Here is a 20,102-nt window from a genome sequence, read left to right on the forward strand (position 1 = left end):
GAGGAGCTCATCTGTATCAGCACGACCACCCCTGGCTCGTTAATTTGGAATGCGGCCAAGCTGCACAGTGCCTTTATTCAAGCGCACAGCTTTTGGGAAATTCATTCGGGCGCCACAACAAGATTTTGGGAAGACTCCTGGCAACAGCTTCCAAAACTTGCTTCTCTCTTCCATAAACCCAAGTGGCAGGCTACTATGCAGCACAATGATCAAATCCATGTTCATCAATTTTGGCAGCAGCAATCCCCTCAAGGTTTTCAACTCTGGAGATCATATGGCACCTGGCAGGCTAACGGGCAGGAGAAAACTTATGAAGAGATCGATCAAGAGCTCAAACTAAGGAAAATTAAGCTCTCTGATCATAAGGACAAAGTGCGATGGGGATATACACCCAAAGGGATGTTCACTACCAAGGACGCATACCAACTTCTCTATCATCCCACGCAGATAATTAAGGATCAGCTATGGGATAAGGTTTGGCAACCAAGCATCTGGCCTAAAGTCTCTACTTTCCTTTGGCTTTTAAGCAAACAGCGGATCCTCACTTGGGACAATCTACAAAAGCGAGGATTTATTGGGCCTTCTAGATGTCCCAATTGCAATCTTCATATAAAGACCATCTTGCATCTTTTGGATACCTGCCCATTAGCAGCACAACTCTGGGAGAGAATAGCACAGCGCAACAGGAGAATGGGTAGATGCATGGGAGATATTTTAAACACCATCAAGCACTGGCCTCGGCATCCTTTCCAAATTCTTCTACTCAATTCCCTCTAGAATCTCTTATTGGACTTCATCTATTGGATCATCTGGAAGGAGAGAAATAACAGGATCTTTAAAAATCACAATTCACCCCTTGACACCCTATGGCTTCTTCTCAATCAAAACCTTCAAGAAACTCTAGCCCTAAGACACTGGCAAAACTCAGATTTGCCAGCTTCTCCCTAGGAATGCCTCATTCTGGAAAATTGGGACCTGAACCTCACTTTTTCAGCTCAAGTCAAGCCCAGCTCCTCCATCCATACTGATTCTCCCCAATTCTGGTCTCCTCCTACCACCCACTCTTATAAACTGAACTTCGACGGTGCTGCTAAGGACAATCCAGGGCCGGCTGGTTACGGTGGTATTTTCAAAAATGTTGCAGGCTCGGCTCTGCATATATATCATGGTTCACTTGGAAGAGACACCAACAATGCTGCCGAACTTGAAGGCTTATGGAAGGGCATCTGTATAGCAGAAATTGAAATTTTTTTCCCTCTAGAGGTAGAAGGGGATTCTCAAATCTTAATAGAGGCAGCTATTCGGATTCATTCAGGCACCTCAGCAGGAAAGATCGCTTCGAGCTGGCGGCTTCTAAGTAGATTGGAGAAAATTGAAGAATGGCTCAAGGCTCCCCATAGCATTACCTTCAAGCACATTCAGTGATCAGCCAACAAGGTAGCGGACAGATTGGCTAATCAAGGCGTTGATCAGCAGTTCCCTTTCTTCTCTGGTCCATCGAGCAGTTCTAATGATGCGCAACTCAAACAAGACTGCACTCTTCTGGTGCAACAAGATCTATCTCTCCCGGATGCGGGTGTGTAGTACTGATTACAGTATAAAGGCGGCGTGGTGGGTTGGTGCGTGGCTCATTCCCACCGCCATCTAGCCTCGCATGCTGCCAGCCTTTATACTCTCTGCAAACTCCTTCATTGTTGCGTTAATGTAGCCCGTCCCTCCACACCAGCCTTCTTGTTCTTTTGTTATGGCGCTCCTCCAATTCCTCAATGCTCCTCCCCTGCGAATGTATTGCTCCCTCGTTGCCGCAAAGCCCTGCTCTCGGACCAGACCAGGCAATCGTTGTGCTCAGGATTGCGGTGTTGATTCTCAGCCGGGATTTCATGCTTTCCAAAGTCCTTCCTGCAATTTTAAGTGTCGCTCATCCTCTGTCATTCTCAGCGCTCCTCTGCGTGCTGAAGCTCTGCCCCTTTCAGTCTCCCCCGGCCTGTACAGTTTTGCTGCCTGTTCAGCTCCTCCTGCTCTTTTCAACATGCCTAAATTGCACCAAAGAATGGGCTGCAAGAGGGGAAGCTCCCGTGGGCGAGTTATCCGCCAACCCTCCTCCTCGACCATGGACTCCTTGTCTTACTCCTTAGGCTTCGGCTCTGATCACTATCCTGCTACCAGGAGCGGTCGAGGACGAGGTCGAGCGCAGCATGAATTAGCTTCAAACTCTCACAACTCTCACTCTCACACTGCACATTTTCAATTCCCCTGCACTCTCAGTAATCACTCTTTCATTGCTTCTGTTACCATTGAGCTATGCGAGGGCACTGTTGGTCTGGTGCCCGCAACTCCAGGAGTGACTATGGAGATGAGGGCAGAAGATTCGCTTGGCACTTCTTAGCTTTACAGCAAGCAGAATAAGGTTCCAGGTGGTACTGCTACCCAGGAAATGCAAACTCAAGCTGGTCCGAGTGTCCCAACTGGTGGCGGTTCTTCAGGCAAAGAGGGCCATCCCTCTGAAGATGATGACCCCTTCAATTATGGGTGTCGTATCATTGAAGAGTCACCTCCCACCACTTATGAAGCTTAAACAGGTCTGCATTCTTTGGTTTTTATTTCCTTGTTGCTCAAAGTTACGGGTTTAGTTGTTTTATGGATTAGATTACAGTTTTGACCTGGGCAACACTTCCCTATTTATATGTATAAGCCCAGACAATCTGTTTTGGTCCTTGAATTACCTTTGGTCAGTCTACAGTTTTGACAATGTTGTATTCTGTTTCTATGCACTAGTCATGGTCCTGGTCCTAGAAGCTCTTCTAGTCAGTCAACAACAAGTCTTTTTGGTCAATTTTCAGCTATGTAATGTGAATATGCCGCTTCTCTGGGCTAGACTTCTCAAGGCCGCTGCCTCTATGTAAAATTTTTTTGTATCAATATAGGAGTAGACATATTAAAAAAAAAATAAAAAAAAATAAAATAAAGAATGAATAATTTTATAATTCCAATTTTCATTTATTTTAATTTTAACTAAAACTTTAGTTTAATTTAATTTAATCTGAATCATTATATTTAATTCTAATTTTAAAACTTTATAAATTAATTAATAATAATTAATAATGATATGATAAAGTTTATAAGGATGAAGACTTTGTAACATCATTAATATTTTTAGTGATTATTACTAATAAAAAAATTAAATTATAATTATAATTCTCAATTTGATTAAAAAAAATTAAAGATTAAATTTTTTATTCAATTTAAACATTAAATTCATTTTAAGCTTGAAATTAATACAAATTAATTAATTATGCAGAAAAATAATAAGGCTTCAAGTGAAGGCTTTTCCAAAAATGAGCTCATCGTGGATGGTAAGGCATCACACCAAGCTGAGGTTGCATCCATGAAGATTGAAACAATAAATAATGTTTTTGAGAATGGGACAATGACATCGGATGCTGAGAAAGTAAGCAAGCATATCATGAATATCTCCAACAACGAGATTGACCAAGTCACTTTAGGTCTCCTTGAAAGAGGCTTGAATTTTTCCATTTCCTGTCGTACCATCCCCAAAGAAGACATTCTGTGCAACATTGAGTATGGGATTAAGGATTTACTGGACAACATTAAAGAGATTGTTAGACAGGATTGCTCCATGATCCTTTGGAATTGCCAACCACCCAGAAGCAACATTTCCAAACAAGAATATCTTTCTCTCAAGACCCAAAACCAAAACCCTAATATTGTGGTCTTGAATGCTCACAAAGGTGGTGTGACTATTATAATGAACACAAATGATTACAATGAGAAGATGCTAGACCACCTAACCAATAGTAGTTGTTACATTAAATTAAAAAAGAATCCCATAAGAAAGATCTCCAGGGATGTTAATAACTTGATAAAATCAAGCAAAGAACATAGCATTAAAAATATTATTGAAACCAATCCCTACACCCCCAGGATTTATGGAGTACCCAAAATTTACAAAGAAGGTATCCCCATAAGACCCATGTTCAACACCATTAGAGGTCCCACTTACCATCTCGTGAAATATCTTGCTAATAAACTTAAACCCATGGTGGGGAATGCCAGTTACTTTGTCAAAGATTCCAATCACTTCATCAATGATATCAAATAGATAAAACTAGACTAGCATGACATCTTGGTTAGTTTTGATGTAAAATATTTTTATACTAACATTCCCATAGATGAAGCCATGGAATTCGTTCATAAAGTCACTGATCCTGACACAACTAAATTAGTAGAAGTTTGTCTGAAATCAACCTTTTTCAGTTTTAAAGATGATATATATGAGCAGACTTGTGGTGTAGCTATGGGATCACCTTTGTCTCCTATCATTGCCAATCTGTTTATGGAACATTTTCAAGCTAAAGCCATTGAGTCTTCCCCATTAAAACCTAAGCTTTGGAAAATATTTGTCGATGACACTTATATTATTTGGCCTCATGGAAAAGAAAAATTAGACATTTTCCTGAAGCACCTTAACAGTTAATCTAATTCTATCAAGTTTACAATGGAAGTGGAAGAGAATGGCAGCCTTCCCTTTCTTGAAAATCAAGAGAAACCAAGATGGCTCAATATCTCACCAGGTCTATCATAAGAAAAACCACACAAAACATTATCTTCATGCCAACTCTCACCATCATCCTACTTAGAAACTGGGGGTTCTCAACACTCTAGCAACCAGGGTTTTTTGCATTTGAGATCATGATCATTTTGAACAGGAGAAGAACCATCTCATGGATGCTTTTGAAAAGAATGGATATAGTAGAAACCAAGGAATCAAGAAGGTGGAGAATCCTAAAAACAAACAACCAATGGATGATTATGCTCGTGAGGTCCACCTCCCCTATCTATTGGGAACCACTGATAAAATTTCATATATTTTAAATAAGAACAATATAAAAACCACCTTCAAACCTATGAACACCATTAGCATATGCCTAAAATTGGTAAAAGTTCCTATTGATCCTAAATGCCCCAAAGGGGTTTATTTGGTTCCTTGTTCTTGTGGTAAAGCCTACATTGGTGAGACAAGTCAATCAATAACTAGGATTCAAGAGCATGCTGATGAAATTAAGCATAACTGTTTCAAAACCACAGCTTTGGTCGAGCACTCCTTTAAAACCAATCATCATATTTGTATTGAAAACTTTTGCGCTGTCACCAAAATTGATCATTATCAACATAGGAAATTTAGAGAAGATATCGAAATAGCAAAACACCCTAACAACCTTAACCGCAATGATGGTTGAAAATAAGTGATAATTGGATTCCTACTCTAACCTCTCATTCCACCTTCTCCTAGATGCTCCCTGCACTCTTTTCACTAGATTTGGCCTCAATGGTCTTCCTTATAAGCGTACCAACCCTAAAATTTATTAAAATATTTTAATAAAAGAAAAAATCAAGAATGAATAATTTTATAATTTCAATTTTAATTTATTTTAATTTTCACTGAAACTTTAGTTTAAGTTAATTTAATGTCAATCATTATATTCAATTCTAATTTTAAAACTTTATAAATTAATTAATAATAATTAATAATGATATAATAAGCATTAAGACTTTGTAACATCATTAACAAAATATTTTTAGTGATTATTATTAATAAAGAAATAAAAAATAATATAATTCTCAATTTGATTAAAACAAAATTAAATATTAAAAATTGTATTCAATTTAAACATTAAATTCATTTTAATCTTAAATTAATATAAATTAACTAATTATGAAGAAAAATAATAAGTTAAGTATTAATTATGGTTTACTTTTAATCATTCAATTAAAAATAAAAATAATTTATACAAATTATTAAATAAGTTGTCAAATTTAAAAATTTAAACATTAAATTCATTTTAATCTTGAAATTAATAAAAATTAATTAATTATGCAGAAAAATAAAAAAGTTAGTTTATAATCACTAATAAATATTAGGTATTAATTATTAATTATTTGTAATCACTTAATTAAAAATAAATAAAAAATTATACAACCTTTTAAATACAATTGTCATATTTAAAAGAATTTTAATAATCTTTAAAAGAAAACTAGATATTAAATTAAAAACTAAAACTAAAAATTTGTTAACAAAATTAAAAATTAAAACTAAAACTGAGTTAAATCATTATCAAACTTGTCAGTTGCCATTCATTCCCAGCCATTCATTCCCATCCCAACCCTCACCTTTATTTATTAGCACTATTGAGTTCTGACTTGTTCACTCATGGATCTATCCTAATGATGAACCATAGAGGATGGTTTGAAACGTCGATTCCAAAAACATGAATGTGATGACTCCGGAAGATAACACCACAAAAAATATAGATCGCAGAAGCCTCAAATCAATCGTAATTAAATTCATTGATAATTTCAAAATCCCATAGCTTTGGATTAAGTATGCATGAGTGGTATTGGTCGTTTGAAGAGAGGTGATTGAGTTATATTTCTGGAAAGTGGTTTTTATAATTGATTTTAGAGTTATGCATTAAAGAATGTGGAATAAAGAAAGGAAAAGGTTAACAATGGAGTTAATATATATATATATATATATATATATATATATATATATATATATATATATATATATATATATATATGAAGAGATAAAATAAAGTGTTTTGGTTTTATTTACATTTTGATCAAGAAAGAGGTTGTTGTGATGTGAAGTAGTATAGTTACACATTTAGAGTGTTTGTTTTTCATTTCTATGGATTTTTTTAGGAGTTTTCTATACAAAGAAGAGTTATTGGATATTGTTTTGAATGCATTTGAAAAACTCCTAAGTTAAGCAACTTATGAGGCCATGATTGAAGATCAAAAGAATCAATTTAGAGTGAACAATAAGGAAGATGTAGTAGCATTTTTTCTCATTGAAAATGGTTTGGATCACACCATTCTTCCCAAAATTACAACAACAACTAGGTCCAAGGAAGATTTAGACAATCTAGAGATGATGTGCATTGAAGGAGGGAGCAACATCGATCAACAAAGTGTTGTTGCAATTGTTGAAGTGACTATTGTGACAAAATAAATAGAAGAACTTTATATAGAAAAAGTAATTGGAGAAGTCATGGAAGAGTATATTGAAGAAGAAGAATGTATACAACACATGGAGAGTACAATTTCCCTAAAAGCTATAGAGAAATTTGTTAAAGAAATTGTAGAAGAAAAAAGTGATTTTGTTCGAGATGCAAAGCCTGAACATGTTGAAGAAATTTATTCCCAATGCATACATACACATGTGGAGGATGAAATTGAAATTGAAATTGAAATCCTAGTAGTGAAAGTTGAATTAAAAAATGAGGTTGAACTATTGTTTCTTGAAGAGTGCCTTGTCAAGATGGTAGTGCTTATGGAAAAGAAACCATAACTACAGCAATAGAAAGAACATAAGATATAAATACAACCATCAAAATTTTTGAAGCTTTTATAACATTGGAAGAGGAGATGAAAGAACATAATGACATTATTTTTATATTTATAGGTATTGATTGAAAATTTCAACTAGCAGTACCTGAGGTACAAGGAGATGTGGAAGAATAACTAAATTAAGAAGTCAAAGAAGATAAATAAATATTGAAGAACAATATGAAAATAAAGTTGGAGGTGAACAAGAAGAAAAAGTTTCAAAATACAATGTTTGGAGGAAAAGGAAGAAATAACTTGTACAACATAGAAAGGAGTACAACTTGCACTCACATGCAGAACTAAAATAAGTTTTTGAATTGACCGCAACTATTGTAAGCCCAATTTTTGAATTGATCTCAACTATTGTAAGTCTAGACCAGTAGGTAGTGGTGGTCATAATTAAGTGGGGCGTTGGAATATGTTAATTACTCCCAAGCTTCACATAGTTTATGGTAGTTTAAGTAGAGTCTAAATTTAGGAAGTGTTAGTTAAGCATGTGTAACCTAAAATTATGTGTGGCCATTATTAGCATTTTAAAATCCTTTTAAAGGATTTTTCATAAGTTTTTGTGCCTATTTATTATTGTATCATCAAGTAATTCAATAAATTAGAGTTAAAAAATGTAACTCTATTGTGTGTTATTATGTGGTTTTATTGTGAGTTATTTGTGACTGTTTAATTGTTGTAGTAGTTTCATTTCCTCCATGTCTCTCACTTGCCACTAAAATTTCTTCATGGAGATTCAGAAGGAAATCCTCATTTGTGGTGTATGTATTATCTTGTAGTTGAGCCTTTTATTTGGATTTTCAAATAAAGCATGAAAAAGAGACAATGACTATGATGTAATCTATATATTTCAGTATGTAAGAACTAGAGAGAAAAGAGTGTTGAAGACACTCTTAAGTAAAACTCAACATTTTTTTTTAATAGTTTACAATAAACTCTTCAACATCTTTACTTTATTGGTAATTATACTAACATATAACTATAACCTCATTCTTAAATCTCAAGTATCATAATATATTGATTCCTTAGATGGATTTCAGTGTCATATGGTCCATGTAACTCTAAAACCAATATGTGATTTCTTCTTAATGACAATGTTTGCGGCCATCTTTGTTTTCTTAGGTTTACCCTTAACCTTTTGATTCTTCAAGGTGAAGTTCACACCCTTACCCATGAAATCCTAACATTTCAGAAAGTTATTCCTTCCCTCATCTCGTTGGAAAACGATGGCTCATGCCCCTTTCTTAGATTATGGACTTTCTAATGCACTATAATAATTTTTACAATTCTCTTCCATAGAATATCCATAGTCTCACACTAATATAAGAGTGAATTAGAGTTCAACATGCCAATGATTAATGGGTGAGCATAATTTGAACCAAATTCTTTCCATTTCCATTGTCATATATAAGACCAAGTTGAGATCAAGTATACAACAACTTTGCGACATGATGGACTACAAAATGAATAGGTTTTGAGATCAACCATCTTCTCAACAAATCAAGACGTTCCTTCAATGTATTAATGTTTTGATGTTGAGGATATATGTCTGGCTATAATTTAATCATAATAGTTGAGAACAATGTCTTTCTTAACTTATAGTGTTGGGTCCCTATAATACTAGTGATTACCCCATTACTATTGTAGTTATACCCCTTATTTATATTGTTGTACCCATGTAGTGCCCATATTGTTACTATTGTGCCACATAGAATCCCTCTATTGTTATTTTTGTGCCCTACAATATTATTGTTATGTAGGCTTTGATTGTATTGGGACCCTTAGACTCCTATATATAGAAAGGAGGTTTTTCATTTGTATCATCCAAGAATTGTTCATTTATGTAATGTAAAGGAGGTTGCCCCCTCGAAGAGGCTGAATTCTAAGGCGTGGATCTCTCTTTTCTATCTTTTTGTGAGCTGGTTTCATAACATTTGGTATCAGAGCTTTGGATTCTAGGGTTTCGCTGCTCCAAACAGGTCATCGTGGCATTTTCGCTATAACTTTTTTTCTGTGACGTTTCAGAAGTCGCAAAAAAAAACCCATTTGAGAAGAAATCGCGCTGAACCTTGGGTCCCAATTTCAGAGCTTTTCGCGCGATATTTTCGGAGATATGATCTGAGGAAGTTGGTCTTTTTGCAGACTCCTGAATTACATTCAAAACAGGTGACCTGGGGAAAATCGTCATAACTTTCTTTCTGAGCATCGGATTGAAATTTTGTAAGAAGGTACAGAAAGAGGACGGACTGTAGTTTCTTGTGGGTGTTTTTCAGATCCAAAGGTCGAAACAGTGACTCGTGGCACGTCGTACAAGTTCGCTCTACTGAACCAGTCTAAAAGCAAGTCACTGTGGGAGATTTCACATAACTCTTCCTTGGAGAATCCAATTTGGCTCAGACTTGTGGCATTGGAAAGAGGACGTAGAAGGCTACTACAGGTAGAAATTTCAGAATTGGATGATCCGAAATTACAGAGATACATCAGATTCAATATCAGGCTTCTATAAAGTGAAAAAAGGTGTGTAGTTTTTTTTTTATTTTTGTGTAAGCTTGGTTTAACGAAATTCAAAGGGCATAGTAAAGCATTATTATCGGTAACTGATGCCCCGAGGAAAGAAAATGCAAACACCTAGTAAGGAACCTGAAAGCTCTAGCATGACTCATGAAGAAGAGGAAGAAATGCTACATGATATATCAAAATTACAAGAACAAGTGCAACAAATGTCACGCTCACAAAAGCTAACAGAAGCTAAGATAAGTGGCGTGGAATCTAAGGTAAATGGTGTGGAATCTAAGATAAAGGGCATGGAAGCTAAGATGGAGGATTCGATGGCAAATTTGAAGATAGATTTGAATACAAACATGGAAGAATTGAAGAAGTTGCTACAAGAAAGGGTCACTAATGGTGAAAAGGTAGTAAAGGAAACTCATGATGAGAACAAAAGAAATGTTAATCATGATTCCATAGACTCTAATGTTGGATCGAAGACTCACCATGTTCCAAAAATCGATATGAGGAAGTTTGATGGCAAGGATCCCGCCACATGGATATTACAGATGGAGCAATTCTTCGATCTCAATAATGTGCAAAACACACAAAAGGTACGTATGGCAACTTTATATTTGGAACCAAATCAGTTTGTATGGTATCAATGGCTTTGTTCTCGTAAACAATTTATCACTTGGGCAATTTTTACGGAAGAATTGATAGCACATTATGAGGATACAAAAAGCAACACTTTTTTTAGCCAATTGATAAGTCTCAAACAAAAGGGTTCAATAATGGAGCACATTGAGGAGTTCCAAAAATTGAACATAAGGGTAAAAGATATTCCAGAGGAGCATAGGATTGATGTGTTCATAGGGTCTTTAAAGGATAATATCCAACATGATGTGTGCCTTTGGGAACCTGATTCATTAGAGAAGGCATTCAGGTTAGCAAGAAAAATGGAAAGCAAAATTATGGCAACTAGGAAGCATACCATTCACAACTATAAAGACGGAAGTGTTGTTGCCCATAGTCTTCCACAACCTACAAGGTTGACACCACAACAATTGGAAGAAAAAAGAGCAAAAGGGCTTTGTTACAATTGTGATAGCAAATACACAAAAGGTCATAAGTGTGCTGAGAAGAAATTATTCTACATAGATTGTGAAGAGGAAGAAGAAAAGGAGCAAGAAAGGTCAAAAGAAGAGGATATATTCCAGGAACAAAGCCTAGATGAAGAACAAATAAATCCGACCATATCTTGTAATGCATTGGCGGGAATTACCACTCCTCAAACCATCAAGATAGAAGGACAAATCAAGAAGAAAAAGGTAATAGTGTTGATTGATTCAGGAAGCACCCACAATTTTATTCATTGTAGGGTAGCAAAAGAATTGAATTGCTTCCTATATCCAGCACCAGAGTGTCAAGTGATGATTGCAAATGGAGGAACAATAAATTGTTCTGGAAAGTGCCATAATATCAAGCTATCCATGGGAGAATATGTATTGACTAGCCCAATGCTTTCCATTCCAATGGGAGGTGCTGATGTTGTACTAGGAGTCCAATGGCTACAATCCTTGGGTACAATAGCTTTTAATTTTCAAGAACTTTTCATGAAATTTTCTGTGGAAGGAAAGGAAGTTGAATTAAGGGGTATTGCAGGGAAACCAGGAAAGATAATCAGCTCTAATGGTATGACAAAGCTTCTAAAAAAGGAGCAAAGAGGTGTAATTGCACAATTATGTTCGCTAGATGTTTCCACATTGGAATCATCTATTTCTCCAGATCTCCAAAAAGTCCTGGACAATCATTCCAAGGTATTTGAGACTCCCAAAGGTCTCCCACCTATGCGTGATCATGATCATGCTATTCATCTGATTCCAGGAAGTGTTCCTCCAAACATCAGGCCGTACAGATATCCCTATGTCCAAAAAAGTGAAATTGAACGTATGGTTGCAGAAATGCTAGAGGCTGGTATAATTCAACCGAGTCAAAGTTCTTTCTCAGCTCCAGTAGTATTGGTGCACAAGAAGGATGGATCATGGCGCATGTGTCCAGATTATAGGGAGCTCAACAAGCTCACTATTAAAGATAAGTTCCCCATTCCTGTCATTGATGAATTACTGGATGAATTGCATGGATCAATTTACTTCACCAAGTTGGATCTTCGTTCAGGATATCATCAAATCAGAATGAAGATTGAAGACATTCCGAAAACAGCATTTAGAACTCATGAGGGTCATTATGAATTTTTGGTCATGCCTTTTGGCCTTACCAATGCACCTTCAACATTTCAAGGTTTGATGAATTCAATTTTCAAACCATTCCTTAGAAAATTTGTGTTAGTATTTTTTGATGATATACTAATCTACAGCAAGTCTTGGAAGGATCATGTTGAACATGTTGACAGGGTGCTACAACTATTGGAGGAGAAACAATTATATGCAAAAAGATCCAAATGTTTCTTTGGAGTCCAGGAGGTGGAATATTTGGGTCATATTGTATCTCATGAAGGAGTTAAGGTAGACCCTAGCAAAATTAAAGCCATTAAGGAATGGAAAATCCCCACATCCATAAAGCATCTGCGAGGATTTCTTGGGTTGACAGGGTATTATCGCAAGTTTGTTAAGAATTATGGGAGAATAGCAGCACCTCTAACAACATTATTGAAGAAAGATTCATTTTCATGGACTTCGGAAGCAACAAAGGCCTTTGAACATCTTAAAGAGGCAATGTGCCAAGCACCGGTCTTAGCTACACCGGACTTCACAAAAACCTTTATTGTGGAATGTGATGCTTCAGGAAATGGAATTGGTGCTGTTCTAATGCAAGATGAAAGACCCATTGCTTTTGAAAGTCGTCCAATCAAGGGAAAGTTTTTAAGCAAAGCTATTTATGAGAAGGAAATGTTGGCAATACTCCATGCACTTAAGAAATGGCGACCCTACCTAATGGGAAGACACTTCAAGGTAAAAACGGATCATGATAGCCTTAAATACTTTTTAGAACAAAGATTATCCTCTGAAGAGCAACAAAAGTGGGTCACAAAGATGTTGGGTTATGACTTTGAAATCATCTACAAAAAAGGGAAGCAAAATGTGGTGGCAGATGCACTCTCAAGAAAGGATGAGGATGTGGAAGCATTGTTGTGTGCCATTTCTATTATCCAACCAGATTGGATAAACGAAGCAAGGGAGGAATGGAAGAATGACGAAGAAGTGTGGGCACTTATTCGAAAGCTACAACAAGATTCCAGTACTTCTGATACATTTAGCTGGAAAAATGATTCGTTATGGTACAAAGATCGCTTATACCTCTGTAAGAATTCCCAGCTAAAACAAAAGATTCTTATGGAATTGCACACTTCTCCCTTAGGAGGGCACTCAGGATTTTTAAAAACTTACCACAGGGTTAAGAAGGAATTTTTTTGGGATGGCCTTAAATCAGATATTCAAAAGTTTGTGGCGGAATGTTTGGTTTGCCAGCAAAATAAAGTTGAAACAATTAAGACACCGGGTCTATTACAACCTTTATCCATTCCAAGCCAACGTTGGGAGGAGGTTTCAATGGATTTTATCACAGGTTTACCCAAGTCTGAGGGAAAGAGTGTCATCATGGTGGTAGTTGACAGACTTACCAAGTATGCACACTTTTGTGCATTATCACATCCATTTAAAGCCAGTACAGTTTCTACTGCATTTATGGAAACAGTTCAAAAGCTACATGGAAACCCAAAGATTATTGTAAGTGACAGAGATCCCATTTTCACTGGAAATTTTTGGACAGAATTATTTTCTTGTCTTGGTACTCAGTTAGCTCATAGCTCATCTTATCATCCTCAATCTGATGGGCAAACTGAGATAGTAAACAAATGTTTGGAAGGATATCTTCGTTGCTTTGTATCTGATAAACAGACACAATGGGTCAAATGGTTGCCTCTGGCTGAATGGTGGTATAACACTTCCTTCCATACAGCAACAAAAATGACCCCATTTATGGCACTTTATGGGTATCAACCACCATCCATCACATCATATTTAAGAGAAAATTCTAAGGTTCAGGCAGTGGAACATCACATCGAACATCAACAACAAGTCCTCCAACTCTTAAAGGATAACCTCGTGTTGGCACAGAATAGAATGAAACAACAGGCAGATCAACATCGCAGTGAAAGAAGTTTTGATGTAGGTGATTGGGTATTCCTACGGCTACAACCATATAAGCAAATGTCCCTCAAGCAAGCTAAGAAGGATAATAAATTATCACCAAAGTATTATGGTCCGTACAAGGTGTTGCAAAAGATTGGTACTATGGCATACAAATTGGAGCTTCCTGCAGCTTCTCGATTGCACCCAGTTTTCCATGTTTCATGTTTAAAGAAGGTTATAGGCGACAAGCTCCCAGTTCAAACAATATTGCCAGAACTTGACGAGGAAGGAAAAATTATATTGGAACCGGAAGCAGTTATAGAAACAAGAACTCGACAGCTACGAAATCGATCAATTTCAGAGTATCTTATCAAGTGGAAGAACTTATCCGCTGAAGATTCCACATGGGAGGACGAGAATTTTATGCAGAAGTATCCTGAACTACTCAAGCGTTGAGGACAACACTTTTTTGAAGGAGAGGGGCATGTTGGGTCCCTATAATACTAGTGATTACCCCATTACTATTGTAGTTATACCCCTTATTTATATTGATGTACCCATGTAGTGCCCATATTGTTACTATTGTGCCACATAGAAGCCCACTATTGTTATTGTTGTGCCCTACAATATTATTGTTATGTAGGCTTTGATTGTATTGGGACCACTTAGACTCCTATATATAGAAAGGAGGTATTTTCATTTGTATCATCCAAGAATTGTTCATTTATGTAATGTAAAGGAGGTTGCCCCCTCGAAGAGGCTGAATTCTAAGGCGTGGATCTCTCTTTTCTATCTTTTTGTGAGCTGGTTTCATAACATATAGCCTATAGGTTGTATCTTTAGATCTACTTTATGACAGAGAGTTTTGCGCAACTATTTTTAGATTTTCTCTAAGTTCTACAATTTATCTTCTAGTCATGCACAATTAATATATGATTATCTAAAACCACCATTGAAAACTTCACAACGAATGAACTAGACATTATAGTTAGAAATGGATAGGATGGTATTAATTTACTAAGAATTTTTATTGAAACTTAATATTAGTTTAAAAGCAATACAGCATGACAATTTAATATTATATTCTTCCCTTGTGATAATTATAGTTGATGATTGTTTAGGGATTAGTTATATCTGAATGGATATTTTGAAATTATAAGTAATATGATATCGGTTAGGTTTGATCTTGGCCCTTACCATATTACTCCAACCAATTATCCATTCACCATGGTTAAATAATAATGATAGTAATAATTGATTATTGGAGCATAAATTATCAAACAAATGGTGCTCCAATGCTAACATATCCATAATTATCTGTGTTATCACAATTTGTAAAATGTAAACATGTTAAAAAAGTGATTCAAATAAAAGTTAAGAAATAGAATTTAAGGTGATAAATATGTATCCAAGTAAATAGAATAATGTGATTAATATGCATATTCTATCAACGAGTTGTGGTAAACGTTTTTTCCTCTGTCTCTCTCTCTCTAACACATTTCTCCAATTTTTTGGGTCTTAAACTTTTGACCTTGTTTTCAAGCCTTAAGCTATGTTATTTACCCATTTTGGGGTTGGGAGTTGTTTCTGACCTGCTCATATCCTCCAAAAAAATTATGTTCGTAATTAAAATATTTCCAATAAGATATTGTACACCCCAAATAAGATCGTGTGAAACATTTGTGACCCTAAATCCATTTATCTCTTTATCTCCTACAATTAAGGTTTTTTCCTGTTAGGATTAATAATTTATGCTAATGGACATTTTGGGCTTCCTATGATGGCATCTCGTGATTTTTGGCTTCTTGCAATTGCATCTGATGAATGAGCATAGTAGGAACCTCTCTCTTCAAAGGTATGCTACTACCATTCTTTTTAGTTTGTATTGCTCTACATTTTACATTATTTTCCTATTTCCTTCACTAATAAATCTAGGTTCCATTGTATTACTACACTTCCATAATAGTTAAATGTGTGCATTTCAATTCATATTATTTTGTTTCATTTTATTCTCTATACAATCCATATTGGTGGTATTAAAACAACATTATCTTTTTCGTTTCTCAAATCATGTACTCAATGAGGTAAGCTTATAGAGAGTTGGCTCTTTAAATGATTTTACTTGGAGAAAATCACTCTTATTGAACCAAGCAACCTCTCATAGTGGATGAAGAAAGATATGAGAGATAATTATATCCCTTCAAGTTGTTTCTTGTGGAAGCCTTTGTGTAATAAAGGAATGAGAGAATGGATAATTTTACCAAAATATTTTGATGACTACAAATTGTAAAAAAAAAATGTCTTCAATAAGTAGTCATTTTAGAGGTGTGAAACGATTCTAGGTATGAATTGACTTCGATATATGTTTATTTGAAGTCTATATGGATGAAAATATTACTATGATAAAAAAAAATCCAATTGAAAACATCATCTTTATATCTGTTAAATCCCTTCCCCATGTGAAGGTTACCAGGAGAGACATAGTGGAGATGAGTCTCTGGTATTTAAGATAGAACCCACTTTAGTGACCTTTGTTGATGTCCTCAAGGAATTCTATCGTGTTGGAATGTATGACTATAAATAAACAAGATGGAAAATTATGTCTTATAAGAGAGACTATAAAATGTTTGAGTAAATCAATATCTTCCATAGCTTAGGCAAGATGGAAAACTATGTCCCATAAATGAGGCCATAATGTGTTAGAGTAAATCAATATCTTCCATACCTTGCCCTCAAAGTTATGTATCAAAGACTCCAAGAAATACCCAATTTTGAAGTACGACATAGGGTCCAAGACAAATACATCCAAAATGAGATGGATTTCTTGTAAATATCCTCATTGGGATCCACATATAGATTCGTTATCAAAATTGAACAAATATTCAAGTAGAGGAATAATAATAAGTTCAAATCTACAAATTCATCACAACAAAAACATGGTAATGGTGGCCCCAACTTATAGAATAAAGGAAGGATCAACGAGATACAACCTTAAGATAACAAATCCAAGATATAGGCAAATAAGGGTAATGGGAAGTTAAGGAAGGATATTGGAAAGGGGTGTGAGATCCACAAAATCCCTTACCATAGAACCTATGAAAATCACTTGAAACAATCATTGATAGCCAAGCTAAAAGAAAAATACTGGGAATATAATCTAGAGTAGTATAAGGGGATGTGAATCGTTGATGCAAAACCTATTTCTACTATCACAACTATAAATGTCCAACTAAATGAGTTAGAGGATATTGAATAAGGGTAGAACATATTCCATTCATAGATATGGGTGAATGGGACTCCACTACATTTCATTGTTGATAATTGTGAATATAAGAACCTAATCTTAACCTATGTCATCAAGAGATTGAAGGTGTTAAAAACATTATAACCCCAATCATACACTATTAGTATGTCTATATAGGGATGAGACATCCATGTCAACCAACAATATAGCCTAACATGTGGCATCAAACCCTTCAAATATGATGTGTTATGTGATGTTACCCCACTTGTAATGCTCTTTTAGGATAACCCTATATGTGGAGACGTCATGTTGTTTAAGATCAATTGAAGTCATGTAGTATCGTTATTACTTTGTAAGGCCATACCTATATGATACCAAAGGTAGTATTGGCTACTACAATCATCTTGGTCTTATAAAAGTAGTTCCAAAAGGTATTCTCCTAGACTGGAATGTTTTCCCTCTTTATTGTTTAGTCAAAAGGTGAACAAAAGTTCATTATGATTGGCATGACCCTAGTATAGGCCCTCTCTACATATTATAAATAGGTTGAAAGGATTTTAAATGAATACAAAGATACCTTCTACTCACTTGTAGGGGTTCCTCCACATTTTTAAGGGAAACATTTAATTAATTTGATACCTAGTTCTCCTTTACCTAATAGTTCAATACATAAGCACTCTCTTCTATAGAATGAAGAAATAAAATTCCAAATTTATGGCCATAACCAAAATGGTCACATTAAATTGAACTCCTCACCCTATGGGATCCCAATTGTGTTGGTGTAGAAGAAGAACAGGGCATGGAAATTTTGTATCTATTATAGATCCATAAACAAAATCATTATCAACTACTAATATCTAATCCCATGAACTAATGATCTTGTTAATCAACTTAAGGGTGCTAGATTCTTTGGCAAGATTGATATGAAGTTAAGTTACCACCAAGTTATATAGAGAAAACAAATTTGTCGAATCTCAAGTAGCTTCAACAATAGGTTCATAATATCTAGTAGAAATCTAATGACAAGCATAAGTAATGACATGTCTAACTTCAATTCCCACACAAGTTTCAAGTCAATGATAAGGTGTGGTTTAATTTGTACAAATATTGGCTCATGGTACTCCAAAATAAACTTATACTACTCCAATATGAACCTTAAACCATCACAAAGACTATAAGTGAAAATAATTTTGAATTGACTATCCCCCCTTTCCTTGCCTTACACATAATATTTAATGTGGAGCTAATTTAACAATATTTTCCATCTCTATAGGAAACCTCGAAAATAGTCTAGCATTTTACCCCCATAGAATTCAATATTGATTGCATTAAGAATGATATATTGGATTGAATCATGGACACCAAGATGAATGTCACCCACCAATAGAACATACAACTTTGTAGGGTTGACAAAGCATGAAATCTTCTTAACCAAGGAAAGTGGCATACTAAGAGTCAAATTCACGTGAAGTTTTCCCATTTAATGAGGAAACTTGATGCATTGTGGAACATTAATTCCTAAGGGGGGATGACTGATCTATGTAGAAATCATTGGCCACCCACCTCTTCCACTAACTCAACATGGTTATCCATCTTGGTATTTTCTTTTTAGCTACATTTTTTCATGTCCTAAACTCTGGGGCCATTTAGAGGCTTAAAAAATGTTTTTTGACTATTGGAGGGCTAGTCTTTTTTGTAGATCTTCCAAGTACTTGAAAAAAATTGTACTTCTTATTTAGATCATTCCAATGAGATATTATACACCCCATGTAGAGATCATGTACAAGAGTTTCACCAATTGGAATTTGATGTATCAACTAACCACCTTAGTTCCTTCAATCATTTTGGTGCTTCTTCTCCTAGGATAGGGATTTATGCCTCTTAGGGTTAGTACCTTATGTTAAAAGACCATTTGCAACCTTGAAAATGAGTATAGATGACACCTATTTATTTAGAGATAAGATACCATAATTCTAACTAGTTTGTATTATTCTACATTTACAAACTTTTCCTATTTCATTTATTGATCTAATATAGGTTTCATTATATTAATTCTCTTTTGAAATATTTTATATGTGCGTATTTCCATTCAGATTCCTTCCTTTAATTTCTATCTTTATGCAATACAAAGCATTGTCTCCCTTAAATTGTAACAAAGCATATTTTATTTAAGGAAAACATTTCAAGCTATATAATTTGAGGACACCCAAGACTAATACTCTTAGCTAACCATAAACTCATGAACTCATATCCCTATATTTAAAAAATTCTCAACAAGGGAAATAAAAATGGCTTTGCAAGTAGGATCATGAGTTTGAGTACATGTAAGACCCACCTATACTCTTTCTCTAACAATAATATTATTACATATCATTAGATAAAATTATTATAGATGCAAGGCCCAAGACATTGGATTAGTAGTATAAACAACCTTAAATATATAATTTTTTTGTCCTATTACTAAGAAATTCAATAACCAGAAATATAATTAAACAATTGAAATTAAAACCAATTTTGTGCTACCCAAAATAAAATAACCATTAATTAATCAGTTGAATATTAAACTTAATATTATTTTACTGATTTGAAGGAAACAAATTCTTAAGAAAAACTTTCATACTCAACTAAGAGTCTTATTCTATTAGGGTGTAGGAATACTTATATTGAGCAAGTAGAATTGACATACAAATAAGAAGAAGGTGAGGATAGACATGCTCCAACAATCAATAATAGGAAATCAACAATGAGCATTAGACTTGGGAAATTAAATTTGGAAGACAACAATCCTCCCATCCTACCCC

The sequence above is a fragment of the Pinus tabuliformis genome, chromosome 9 (assembly GCF_031772625.1).
Source record: "Pinus tabuliformis cultivar Carrire ecotype Pingquan chromosome 9, CPIR1, whole genome shotgun sequence".
NCBI lineage: Eukaryota > Viridiplantae > Streptophyta > Pinopsida > Pinales > Pinaceae > Pinus > Pinus tabuliformis.